The 14527-nt window shown below is 40.7% G+C and overlaps 1 protein-coding gene across 10 annotated transcripts in view; it reads left to right on the forward strand.

Moving 5' to 3' along the window:
• LOC126746762 (TATA-binding protein-associated factor 172) overlaps positions 1-14527 on the forward strand; it is a 138169-nt gene that overhangs the window by 23517 nt on the left and 100125 nt on the right. The gene's annotated exons all lie outside the window — the stretch shown is intronic.

A 14527-nucleotide genomic window follows, 5' to 3' on the forward strand; every position in this document is an offset into this window, starting at 1 on the left:
TTGTGCTTTGTTATCGTATGAGTCGTCTAATTGCCGAAAGCGGCCATCTCCACTCGAGCCAATTTTAGGAAAAATGCAAATAACTGCGATATGAAAATACCGAGTAAAATATTATTTGTTGTCTCTGATGTCTATAAATAATAATAATAATAATAAACGACCTTTATATCCTATTTAACTTTCGTGATGTTCTCCTTCCGGCCGTTCTGTGCCTTCCTGCCGACGTAAAGATTCTCTCGAGCACATCGTGCTAGTAAAAGACAGTGGCGTGGCTTATTAGCTAATAGAAATAGACCTTTTTGAGGTTATTATTATTGTTATTTATTTATTTTACTATAATAAAAGAAGAGACCAAATTCGGTATTACGCAAATAAATAAAATAAAGTTAGATTCAAGCATTAAATAAATCAGCTCTAATGCGAAATACTTTTATTAACGATATTTGAAAAAAAAAACCGGTAAACCAAATGCAACTATTTAAATGTCAGATCAGTATTTTTGTCGGTAGTGTTAACAATATAAACAAATTTTTCTAAGCAATAATAATAGAATTTTTTAAAAAATAAATGATGATGCGCTTTTATTGGCATCGTTTTTTAAAGAATGTAAAATATATATCTCAAAAAACCCGAAATGGTCGTAGGACATACTTCGTAAGAAGGATTCTTTGGAGGTCGATATCTCGGCTTCTATTGGGACTATCTGGAAAATTCCAACGGTTTTGTCTTACTTTCGTCTTTCCGAATCCAACGAGACCATCCGCAAGGTCGTAGCTCTTATAGAAGCTGAGATATCGCATTTTTGGAGCCCATTTTTGGCCTCAAAAACGAGGTCGAAAAATGACTTTTTCCCAATTTTCAAAGTGTTCTCATTCCCTTAGTTCTGCTCGGATCCCGTTATAACCCGGTGTTTTCGTAATGTAGGTGGTCCAAAGAAGGCGTTGGTATAGTTAGTTCGATTTCGACAAAAATCAATTTTTGCTGAAAAAATCGATACGGGGGGGTATACCCGAAAAATGAAAAATCCCAAACTTTGGTGGTCGATATCTCGGCTTCTATGGGGAATATCTAGAAAATTCCAACGGTTTTGTCTTAGTTTCGTCATTCTGAATCCAACGAGACCATCCGCAAGGTCGTAGCTCTTATAGAAGCTGAGATATCGCATTTTTGGAGCCCATTTTTGGCCTCAAAAACGAGGTCGAAAAATGACTTTTTCCCAATTTTCAAAGTGCTCTCATTCCCTTAGTTCTGCTCGGATCCCGTTATAACCCGGTGTTTTCGTAATGTAGGTGGTCCAAAGAAGGCGTTGGTATAGTTAGTTCGATTTCGACAAAAATCAATTTTTGCTGAAAAAATCGATACGGGGGGGTATACCCGAAAAACGAAAAAACCCAAACTTTGGAGGTCGATATCTCGGCTTCTACTGGTCCGATTTGGACAATTCCAACGGTTTTGTCTTAGTTTCGTCATTCTGAATCCAACGAGACCATCCGCAAGGTCGTAGCTCTTATAGAAGCTGAGATATCGCATTTTTGGAGCCCATTTTTGGCCTCAAAAACGAGGTCGAAAAATGACTTTTTCCCAATTTTCAAAGTGCTCTCATTCCCTTAGTTCTGCTCGAATCCTGTTATAACCCGGTGTTTTCGTAATGTGGGTGATCCAAGGAAGGCGTTGGTATAGTTAGTTCGATTTCGACAAAAATCAATTTTTGCTGAAAAAATCGATACGGGGGGGTATACCCGAAAAATGAAAAAACCCAAACTTTGGAGGTCGATATCTCAGCTTCTATGGGGAATATCTGGAAAATTCCAACGGTTTTGTCTTAGTTTCGTCATTCTGAATCCAACGAGACCATCCGCAAGGTCGTAGCTCTTATAGAAGCTGAGATATCGCATTTTTGGAGCCCATTTTTGGCCTCAAAAACGAGGTCGAAAAATGACTTTTTCCCAATTTTCAAAGTGCTCTCATTCCCTTAGTTCTGCTCGAATCCTGTTATAACCCGGTGTTTTCGTAATGTGGGTGATCCAAGGAAGGCGTTGGTATAGTTAGTTCGATTTCGACAAAAATCAATTTTTGCTGAAAAAATCGATACGGGGGGGTATACCCGAAAAATGAAAAAACCCAAACTTTGGAGGTCGATATCTCAGCTTCTATGGGGAATATCTGGAAAATTCCAACGGTTTTGTCTTAGTTTCGTCATTCTGAATCCAACGAGACCATCCGCAAGGTCGTAGCTCTTATAGAAGCTGAGATATCGCATTTTTGGAGCCCATTTTTGGCCTCAAAAACGAGGTCGAAAAATGACTTTTTCCCAATTTTCAAAGTGCTCTCATTCCCTTAGTTCTGCTCGGATCCCGTTATAACCCGGTGTTTTCGTAATGTAGGTGATCCAAAGAAGGCGTTGGTATAGTTAGTTCGATTTCGACAAAAATCAATTTTTGGTGAAAAAATCGATACGGGGGGGTATACCCGAAAAATGAAAAAACCCAAACTTTGGAGGTCGATATCTCGGCTTCTATGGGGAATATCTGGAAAATTCCAACGGTTTTGTCTTAGTTTCGTCATTCTGAATCCAACGAGACCATCCGCAAGGTCGTAGCTCTTATAGAAGCTGAGATATCGCATTTTTGGAGCCCATTTTTGGCCTCAAAAACGAGGTCGAAAAATGACTTTTTCCCAATTTTCAAAGTGCTCTCATTCAGTTAGTTCTGCTCGGATCCCGTTATAACCCGGTGTTTTCGTAATGTAGGTGATCCAAAGAAGGCGTTGGTATAGTTAGTTCGATTTCGACAAAAATCAATTTTTGGTGAAAAAATCGATACGGGGGGGTATACCCGAAAAATGAAAAAACCCAAACTTTGGAGGTCGATATCTCGGCTTCTATGGGGAATATCTGGAAAATTCCAACGGTTTTGTCTTAGTTTCGTCATTCTGAATCCAACGAGACCATCCGCAAGGTCGTAGCTCTTATAGAAGCTGAGATATCGCATTTTTGGAGCCCATTTTTGGCCTCAAAAACGAGGTCGAAAAATGACTTTTTCAGAATTTTCAAAGTGCTCTCATTCAGTTAGTTCTGCTCGAATCCTGTTATAACCCGGTGTTTTCGTAATGTAGGTGATCCAAAGAAGGCGTTGGTATAGTTAGTTCGATTTCGACAAAAATCAATTTTTGGTGAAAAAATCGATACGGGGGGGTATACCCGAAAAATGAAAAAACCCAAACTTTGGAGGTCGATATCTCGGCTTCTATGGGGAATATCTGGAAAATTCCAACGGTTTTGTCTTAGTTTCGTCATTCTGAATCCAACGAGACCATCCGCAAGGTCGTAGCTCTTATAGAAGCTGAGATATCGCATTTTTGGAGCCCATTTTTGGCCTCAAAAACGAGGTCGAAAAATGACTTTTTCCCAATTTTCAAAGTGCTCTCATTCCCTTAGTTCTGCTCGGATCCCGTTATAACCCGGTGTTTTCGTAATGTAGGTGGTCCAAAGAAGGCGTTGGTATAGTTAGTTCGATTTCGACAAAAATCAATTTTTGCTGAAAAAATCGATACGGGGGGGTATACCCGAAAAACGAAAAAACCCAAACTTTGGAGGTCGATATCTCGGCTTCTACTGGTCCGATTTGGACAATTCCAACGGTTTTGTCTTAGTTTCGTCTTTCTGAATCCAACGAGACCATCCGCAAGGTCGTAGCTCTTATAGAAGCTGAGATATCGCATTTTTGGAGCCCATTTTTGGCCTCAAAAACGAGGTCGAAAAATGACTTTTTCCCAATTTTCAAAGTGCTCTCATTCCCTTAGTTCTGCTCGAATCCTGTTATAACCCGGTGTTTTCGTAATGTGGGTGATCCAAGGAAGGCGTTGGTATAGTTAGTTCGATTTCGACAAAAATCAATTTTTGCTGAAAAAATCGATACGGGGGGGTATACCCGAAAAATGAAAAAACCCAAACTTTGGAGGTCGATATCTCAGCTTCTATGGGGAATATCTGGAAAATTCCAACGGTTTTGTCTTAGTTTCGTCATTCTGAATCCAACGAGACCATCCGCAAGGTCGTAGCTCTTATAGAAGCTGAGATATCGCATTTTTGGAGCCCATTTTTGGCCTCAAAAACGAGGTCGAAAAATGACTTTTTCCCAATTTTCAAAGTGCTCTCATTCCCTTAGTTCTGCTCGGATCCCGTTATAACCCGGTGTTTTCGTAATGTAGGTGATCCAAAGAAGGCGTTGGTATAGTTAGTTCGATTTCGACAAAAATCAATTTTTGGTGAAAAAATCGATACGGGGGGGTATACCCGAAAAATGAAAAAACCCAAACTTTGGAGGTCGATATCTCGGCTTCTATGGGGAATATCTGGAAAATTCCAACGGTTTTGTCTTAGTTTCGTCATTCTGAATCCAACGAGACCATCCGCAAGGTCGTAGCTCTTATAGAAGCTGAGATATCGCATTTTTGGAGCCCATTTTTGGCCTCAAAAACGAGGTCGAAAAATGACTTTTTCAGAATTTTCAAAGTGCTCTCATTCAGTTAGTTCTGCTCGAATCCTGTTATAACCCGGACACATCTCGTGAGAGTGGCGTTGGTATAGTTAGTTCGATTTCGACAAAAATCAATTTTTGGTGAAAAAATCGATACGGGGGGGTATACCCGAAAAATGAAAAAACCCAAACTTTGGAGGTCGATATCTCGGCTTCTATGGGGAATATCTGGAAAAATTCCAACGGTTTTGTCTTAGTTTCGTCATTCTGAATCCAACGAGACCATCCGCAAGGTCGTAGCTCTTATAGAAGCTGAGATATCGCATTTTTGGAGCCCATTTTTGGCCTCAAAAACGAGGTCGAAAAATGACTTTTTCCCAATTTTCAAAGTGCTCTCATTCCCTTAGTTCTGCTCGGATCCCGTTATAACCCGGGTGTTTTCGTAATGTAGGTGGTCCAAAGAAGGCGTTGGTATAGTTAGTTCGATTTCGACAAAAATCAATTTTTGCTGAAAAAATCGATACGGGGGGGTATACCCGAAAAACGAAAAAACCCAAACTTTGGAGGTCGATATCTCGGCTTCTACTGGTCCGATTTGGACAATTCCAACGGTTTTGTCTTAGTTTCGTCTTTCTGAATCCAACGAGGCCACCGCGCAAGGTCGTAGCTCTTCTAGTAGCTGAGATATCGCATTTTTGGAGCCCATTTTTGGCGCCTCAAAAACGAGGTCGAAAAATGACTTTTTCCCAATTTTCAAAGTGCTCTCATTCCCTTAGTTCTGCTCGGATCACGTTATAACCCGGTGTTTTCGTAATGTAGGTGATCCAAAGAAGGCGTTGGTATAGTTAGTTCGATTTCGACAAAAATCAATTTTTGGTGAAAAAATCGATACGGGGGGGGTATACCCGAAAAATGAAAAAACCCAAACTTTGGAGGTCGATATCTCGGCTTCTATGGGGAATATCTGGAAAATTCCAACGGTTTTGTCTTAGTTTCGTCATTCTGAATCCAACGAGACCATCCGCAAGGTCGTAGCTCTTATAGAAGCTGAGATATCGCATTTTTGGAGCCCATTTTTGGCCTCAAAAACGAGGTCGAAAAATGAGCTTTTTCCCAATTTTCAAAGTGCTCTCATTCCCTTAGTTCTGCTCGGATCCCGTTATAACCCGGTGTTTTCGTAATGTAGGTGATCCAAAGAAAGGCGTTGGTATAGTTAGTTCGATTTCGACAAAAATCAATTTTTGGTGAAAAAATCGATACGGGGGGGTATACCCGAAAAATGAAAAATCCCAAACTTTGGTGGTCGATATCTCGGCTTCTATGGGGAATATCTGGAAAATTCCAACGGTTTTGTCTTAGTTTCGTCATTCTGAATCCAACGAGACCATCCGCAAGGTCGTAGCTCTTATAGAAGCTGAGATATCGCATTTTTGGAGCCCATTTTTGGCGTCAAAAACGAGGTCGAAAAATGACTTTTTCCCAATTTTCAAAGTGCTCTCATTCCCTTAGTTCTGCTCGGATCCTGTTATAACCCGGTGTTTTCCGTAATGTAGGTGATCCAAAGAAGGCGTTGGTATAGTTAGTTCGATTTCGACAAAAATCAATTTTTGGTGAAAAAATCGATACGGGGGGGGTATACCCGAAAAATGAAAAATCCCAATCTTTGGTGGTCGATATCTCGGCTTCTATGGGAGTTATCTGGAAAATTCCAACGGTTTTGTCTTAGTTTCGTCATTCTGAATCCAACGAGACCATCCGCAAGGTCGTAGCTCTTATAGAAGCTGAGATATCGCATTTTTGGAGCCCATTTTTGGCGTCAAAAACGAGGGTCGAAAAATGACTTTTTCCCAATATTCAAAGTGCTCTCATTCAGTTAGTTCTGCTCGGATCCTGTTATAACCCGGTGTTTTCGTAATGTAGGTGATCCAAAGAAGGCGTTGGTATAGTTAGTTCGATTTCGACAAAAATCAATTTTTGGTGAAAAAATCGATACGGGGGGGTATACCCCGAAAAATGAAAAATCCCAATCTTTGGTGGCTCGATATCTCGGCTTCTATGGGAGTTATCTGGAAAATTCCAACGGTTTTGTCTTAGTTTCGTCATTCTGAATCCAACGAGACCATCCGCAAGGTCGTAGCTCTTATAGAAGCTGAGATATCGCATTTTTGGAGCCCATTTTTGGCGTCAAAAACGAGGTCGAAAAATGACTTTTTCCCAATTTTCAAAGTGCTCTCATTCCCTTAGTTCTGCTCGGATCCTGTTATAACCCGGTGTTTTCGTAATGTAGGTGATCCAAAGAAGGCGTTGGTTATAGTTAGTTCGATTTCGACAAAAAATCAATTTTTGGTGAAAAAATCGATACGGGGGGGGTATACCCGAAAAATGAAAAAACCCCAAACTTTGGAGGTCGATATCTCGGCTTCTATGGGGAATATCTGGAAAAATTCCAACGGTTTTTGTCTTAGTTTCGTCATTCTGAATCCAACGAGACCATCCGCAAGGTCGTAGCTCTTATAGAAGCTGAGATATCGCATTTTTTGGAGCCCATTTTTGGCCTCAAAAACGAGGTCGAAAAATGACTTTTTCAGAATTTTCAAAGTGCTCTCATTCCCCTTAGTTCTGCTCGGATCCCGTTATAACCGGTGTTTTCGTAATGTAGGTGATCCAAAGAAGGCGTTGGTATAGTTAGTTCGATTTCGACAAAAATCAATTTTTGGTGAAAAAATCGATACGGGGGGGGTATACCCGAAAAATGAAAAAACCCAAACTTTGGAGGTCGATATCTCGGCTTCTATGGGGAATATCTGGAAAATTCCAACGGTTTTGTCTTAGTTTCGTCATTCTGAATCCAACGAGACCATCCGCAAGGTCGTAGCTCTTATAGAAGCTGAGATATCGCATTTTTGGAGCCCATTTTTGGCCTCAAAAACGAGGTCGAAAAATGACTTTTTCCCAATTTTCAAAGTGCTCTCATTCCCTTAGTTCTGCTCGAATCCTGTTATAACCCGGTGTTTTCGTAATGTGGGTGATCCAAGGAAGGCGTTGGTATAGTTAGTTCGATTTCGACAAAAATCAATTTTTGGTGAAAAAATCGATACGGGGGGGTATACCCGAAAAATGAAAAAACCCAAACTTTGGAGGTCGATATCTCGGCTTCTATGGGGAATATCTGGAAAATTCCAACGGTTTTGTCTTAGTTTCGTCATTCTGAATCCAACGAGACCATCCGCAAGGTCGTAGCTCTTATAGAAGCTGAGATATCGCATTTTTGGAGCCCATTTTTGGCCTCAAAAACGAGGTCGAAAAATGACTTTTTCAGAATTTTCAAAGTGCTCTCATTCAGTTAGTTCTGCTCGAATCCTGTTATAACCCGGTGTTTTCGTAATGTAGGTGATCCAAAGAAGGCGTTGGTATAGTTAGTTCGATTTCGACAAAAATCAATTTTTGGTGAAAAAATCGATACGGGGGGGTATACCCGAAAAATGAAAAAACCCAAACTTTGGAGGTCGATATCTCGGCTTCTATGGGGAATATCTGGAAAATTCCAACGGTTTTGTCTTAGTTTCGTCATTCTGAATCCAACGAGACCATCCGCAAGGTCGTAGCTCTTATAGAAGCTGAGATATCGCATTTTTGGAGCCCATTTTTGGCCTCAAAAACGAGGTCGAAAAATGACTTTTTCAGAATTTTCAAAGTGCTCTCATTCCCTTAGTTCTGCTCGGATCCCGTTATAACCCGGTGTTTTCGTAATGTAGGTGATCCAAAGAAGGCGTTGGTATAGTTAGTTCGATTTCGACAAAAATCAATTTTTGGTGAAAAAATCGATACGGGGGGGTATACCCGAAAAATGAAAAAACCCAAACTTTGGAGGTCGATATCTCGGCTTCTATGGGGAATATCTGGAAAATTCCAACGGTTTTGTCTTAGTTTCGTCATTCTGAATCCAACGAGACCATCCGCAAGGTCGTAGCTCTTATAGAAGCTGAGATATCGCATTTTTGGAGCCCATTTTTGGCCTCAAAAACGAGGTCGAAAAATGACTTTTTCAGAATTTTCAAAGTGCTCTCATTCCCTTAGTTCTGCTCGGATCCTGTTATAACCCGGTGTTTTCGTAATGTAGGTGATCCAAAGAAGGCGTTGGTATAGTTAGTTCGATTTCGACAAAAATCAATTTTTGGTGAAAAAATCGATACGGGGGGGTATACCCGAAAAATGAAAAAACCCAAACTTTGGAGGTCGATATCTCGGCTTCTATGGGGAATATCTGGAAAATTCCAACGGTTTTGTCTTAGTTTCGTCATTCTGAATCCAACGAGACCATCCGCAAGGTCGTAGCTCTTATAGAAGCTGAGATATCGCATTTTTGGAGCCCATTTTTGGCCTCAAAAACGAGGTCGAAAAATGACTTTTTCAGAATTTTCAAAGTGCTCTCATTCCCTTAGTTCTGCTCGGATCCCGTTATAACCCGGTGTTTTCGTAATGTAGGTGATCCAAAGAAGGCGTTGGTATAGTTAGTTCGATTTCGACAAAAATCAATTTTTGGTGAAAAAATCGATACGGGGGGGTATACCCGAAAAATGAAAAAACCCAAACTTTGGAGGTCGATATCTCGGCTTCTATGGGGAATATCTGGAAAATTCCAACGGTTTTGTCTTAGTTTCGTCATTCTGAATCCAACGAGACCATCCGCAAGGTCGTAGCTCTTATAGAAGCTGAGATATCGCATTTTTGGAGCCCATTTTTGGCCTCAAAAACGAGGTCGAAAAATGACTTTTTCAGAATTTTCAAAGTGCTCTCATTCCCTTAGTTCTGCTCGGATCCCGTTATAACCCGGTGTTTTCGTAATGTAGGTGATCCAAAGAAGGCGTTGGTATAGTTAGTTCGATTTCGACAAAAATCAATTTTTGGTGAAAAAATCGATACGGGGGGGTATACCCGAAAAATGAAAAAACCCAAACTTTGGAGGTCGATATCTCGGCTTCTATGGGGAATATCTGGAAAATTCCAACGGTTTTGTCTTAGTTTCGTCATTCTGAATCCAACGAGACCATCCGCAAGGTCGTAGCTCTTATAGAAGCTGAGATATCGCATTTTTGGAGCCCATTTTTGGCCTCAAAAACGAGGTCGAAAAATGACTTTTTCCCAATCTTTCAAAGTGCTCTCATTCCCTTAGTTCTGCTCGGATCCCGTTATAACCCGGTGTTTTCGTAATGTAGGTGATCCAAAGAAGGCGTTGGTATAGTTAGTTCGATTTCGACAAAAATCAATTTTTGGTGAAAAAATCGATACGGGGGGGTATACCCGAAAAATGAAAAAACCCAAACTTTGGAGGTCGATATCTCGGCTTCTATGGGGAATATCTGGAAAATTCCAACGGTTTTGTCTTAGTTTCGTCATTCTGAATCCAACGAGACCATCCGCAAGGTCGTAGCTCTTATAGAAGCTGAGATATCGCATTTTTGGAGCCCATTTTTGGCCTCAAAAACGAGGTCGAAAAATGACTTTTTCCCAATTTTCAAAGTGCTCTCATTCCCTTAGTTCTGCTCGAATCCTGTTATAACCCGGTGTTTTCGTAATGTGGGTGATCCAAGGAAGGCGTTGGTATAGTTAGTTCGATTTCGACAAAAATCAATTTTTGCTGAAAAAATCGATACGGGGGGGTATACCCGAAAAATGAAAAAACCCAAACTTTGGAGGTCGATATCTCGGCTTCTATGGGGAATATCTGGAAAATTCCAACGGTTTTGTCTTAGTTTCGTCATTCTGAATCCAACGAGACCATCCGCAAGGTCGTAGCTCTTATAGAAGCTGAGATATCGCATTTTTGGAGCCCATTTTTGGCCTCAAAAACGAGGTCGAAAAATGACTTTTTCAGAATTTTCAAAGTGCTCTCATTCAGTTAGTTCTGCTCGAATCCTGTTATAACCCGGTGTTTTCGTAATGTAGGTGATCCAAAGAAGGCGTTGGTATAGTTAGTTCGATTTCGACAAAAATCAATTTTTGGTGAAAAAATCGATACGGGGGGGTATACCCGAAAAATGAAAAAACCCAAACTTTGGAGGTCGATATCTCGGCTTCTATGGGGAATATCTAGAAAATTCCAACGGTTTTGTCTTAGTTTCGTCATTCTGAATCCAACGAGACCATCCGCAAGGTCGTAGCTCTTATAGAAGCTGAGATATCGCATTTTTGGAGCCCATTTTTGGCCTCAAAAACGAGGTCGAAAAATGACTTTTTCCCAATTTTCAAAGTGCTCTCATTCCCTTAGTTCTGCTCGGATCCCGTTATAACCCGGTGTTTTCGTAATGTAGGTGATCCAAAGAAGGCGTTGGTATAGTTAGTTCGATTTCGACAAAAATCAATTTTTGGTGAAAAAATCGATACAGGGGGGTATACCCGAAAAATGAAAAAACCCAAACTTTGGAGGTCGATATCTCGGCTTCTATGGGGAATATCTAGAAAATTCCAACGGTTTTGTCTTAGTTTCGTCATTCTGAATCCAACGAGACCATCCGCAAGGTCGTAGCTCTTATAGAAGCTGAGATATCGCATTTTTGGAGCCCATTTTTGGCCTCAAAAACGAGGTCGAAAAATGACTTTTTCCCAATTTTCAAAGTGCTCTCATTCCCTTAGTTCTGCTCGGATCCCGTTATAACCCGGTGTTTTCGTAATGTAGGTGATCCAAAGAAGGCGTTGGTATAGTTAGTTCGATTTCGACAAAAATCAATTTTTGGTGAAAAAATCGATACAGGGGGGTATACCCGAAAAATGAAAAAACCCAAACTTTGGAGGTCGATATCTCGGCTTCTATGGGGAATATCTAGAAAATTCCAACGGTTTTGTCTTAGTTTCGTCATTCTGAATCCAACGAGACCATCCGCAAGGTCGTAGCTCTTATAGAAGCTGAGATATCGCATTTTTGGAGCCCATTTTTGGCCTCAAAAACGAGGTCGAAAAATGACTTTTTCCCAATTTTCAAAGTGCTCTCATTCCCTTAGTTCTGCTCGAATCCTGTTATAACCCGGTGTTTTCGTAATGTGGGTGATCCAAGGAAGGCGTTGGTATAGTTAGTTCGATTTCGACAAAAATCAATTTTTGGTGAAAAAATCGATACGGGGGGGTATACCCGAAAAATGAAAAAACCCAAACTTTGGAGGTCGATATCTCGGCTTCTATGGGGAATATCTGGAAAATTCCAACGGTTTTGTCTTAGTTTCGTCATTCTGAATCCAACGAGACCATCCGCAAGGTCGTAGCTCTTCTAGTAGCTGAGATATCGCATTTTTGGAGCCCATTTTTGGCCTCAAAAACGAGGTCGAAAAATGACTTTTTCAGAATTTTCAAAGTGCTCTCATTCAGTTAGTTCTGCTCGAATCCTGTTATAACCCGGTGTTTTCGTAATGTAGGTGATCCAAAGAAGGCGTTGGTATAGTTAGTTCGATTTCGACAAAAATCAATTTTTGGTGAAAAAATCGATACGGGGGGGGTATACCCGAAAAATGAAAAATCCCAATCTTTGGTGGTCGATATCTCGGCTTCTATGGGAGTTATCTGGAAAATTCCAACGGTTTTGTCTTAGTTTCGTCATTCTGAATCCAACGAGACCATCCGCAAGGTCGTAGCTCTTATAGAAGCTGAGATATCGCATTTTTGGAGCCCATTTTTGGCCTCAAAAACGAGGTCGAAAAATGACTTTTTCAGAATTTTCAAAGTGCTCTCATTCAGTTAGTTCTGCTCGGATCCCGTTATAACCCGGTGTTTTCGTAATGTAGGTGATCCAAAGAAGGCGTTGGTATAGTTAGTTCGATTTCGACAAAAATCAATTTTTGGTGAAAAAATCGATACGGGGGGGTATACCCGAAAAATGAAAAAACCCAAACTTTGGAGGTCGATATCTCGGCTTCTATGGGGAATATCTGGAAAATTCCAACGGTTTTGTCTTAGTTTCGTCATTCTGAATCCAACGAGACCATCCGCAAGGTCGTAGCTCTTATAGAAGCTGAGATATCGCATTTTTGGAGCCCATTTTTGGCCTCAAAAACGAGGTCGAAAAATGACTTTTTCAGAATTTTCAAAGTGCTCTCATTCAGTTAGTTCTGCTCGAATCCTGTTATAACCCGGTGTTTTCGTAATGTAGGTGATCCAAAGAAGGCGTTGGTATAGTTAGTTCGATTTCGACAAAAATCAATTTTTGGTGAAAAAATCGATACGGGGGGGTATACCCGAAAAATGAAAAAACCCAAACTTTGGAGGTCGATATCTCGGCTTCTATGGGGAATATCTGGAAAATTCCAACGGTTTTGTCTTAGTTTCGTCATTCTGAATCCAACGAGACCATCCGCAAGGTCGTAGCTCTTATAGAAGCTGAGATATCGCATTTTTGGAGCCCATTTTTGGCCTCAAAAACGAGGTCGAAAAATGACTTTTTCCCAATTTTCAAAGTGCTCTCATTCCCTTAGTTCTGCTCGGATCCCGTTATAACCCGGTGTTTTCGTAATGTAGGTGATCCAAAGAAGGCGTTGGTATGGTTAGTTCGATTTCGACAAAAATCAATTTTTGGTGAAAAAATCGATACGGGGGGGTATACCCGAAAAATGAAAAATCCCAATCTTTGGTGGTCGATATCTCGGCTTCTATGGGAGTTATCTGGAAAATTCCAACGGTTTTGTCTTAGTTTCGTCATTCTGAATCCAACGAGACCATCCGCAAGGTCGTAGCTCTTATAGAAGCTGAGATATCGCATTTTTGGAGCCCATTTTTGGCCTCAAAAACGAGGTCGAAAAATGACTTTTTCAGAATTTTCAAAGTGCTCTCATTCAGTTAGTTCTGCTCGAATCCTGTTATAACCCGGTGTTTTCGTAATGTAGGTGATCCAAAGAAGGCGTTGGTATAGTTAGTTCGATTTCGACAAAAATCAATTTTTGGTGAAAAAATCGATACGGGGGGGTATACCCGAAAAATGAAAAATCCCAATCTTTGGTGGTCGATATCTCGGCTTCTATGGGAGTCATCTGGAAAATTCCAACGGTTTTGTCTTAGTTTCGTCATTCTGAATCCAACGAGACCATCCGCAAGGTCGTAGCTCTTATAGAAGCTGAGATATCGCATTTTTGGCCTCAAAAACGAGGTCGAAAAATGACTTTTTCAGAATTTTCAAAGTGCTCTCATTCAGTTAGTTCTGCTCGAATCCTGTTATAACCCGGTGTTTTCGTAATGTAGGTGATCCAAAGAAGGCGTTGGTATAGTTAGTTCGATTTCGACAAAAATCAATTTTTGGTGACACATCTCGTGAGAGTGGTATACCCGAAAAAATGAAAAAACCCAAACTTTGGAGGTCGATATCTCGGCTTCTATGGGAGCTATCTGGAAAATTCCAACGGTTTTGTCTTAGTTTCGTCATTCTGAATCCAACGAGACCATCCGCAAGGTCGTAGCTCTTCTAGTAGCTGAGATATCGCATTTTTGGAGCCCATTTTTGGCCTCAAAAACGAGGTCGAAAAATGACTTTTTCAGAATTTTCAAAGTGCTCTCATTCAGTTAGTTCTGCTCGGATCCCGTTATAACCCGGTGTTTTCGTAATGTAGGTGATCCAAAGAAGGCGTTGGTATAGTTAGTTCGATTTCGACAAAAATCAATTTTTGGTGAAAAAATCGATACGGGGGGGTATACCCGAAAAATGAAAAAACCCAAACTTTGGAGGTCGATATCTCGGCTTCTATGGGGAATATCTGGAAAATTCCAACGGTTTTGTCTTAGTTTCGTCATTCTGAATCCAACGAGACCATCCGCAAGGTCGTAGCTCTTATAGAAGCTGAGATATCGCATTTTTGGAGCCCATTTTTGGCCTCAAAAACGAGGTCGAAAAATGACTTTTTCCCAATTTTCAAAGTGCTCTCATTCCCTTAGTTCTGCTCGGATCCCGTTATAACCCGGTGTTTTCGTAATGTAGGTGATCCAAAGAAGGCGTTGGTATGGTTAGTTCGATTTCGACAAAAATCAATTTTTGGTGAAAAAATCGATACGGGGGGGTATACCCGAAAAATGAAAAA

Source organism: Anthonomus grandis, chromosome 18, assembly GCF_022605725.1.
Source record: "Anthonomus grandis grandis chromosome 18, icAntGran1.3, whole genome shotgun sequence".
In the NCBI taxonomy this organism is placed as follows: Eukaryota; Metazoa; Arthropoda; class Insecta; order Coleoptera; family Curculionidae; genus Anthonomus; species Anthonomus grandis.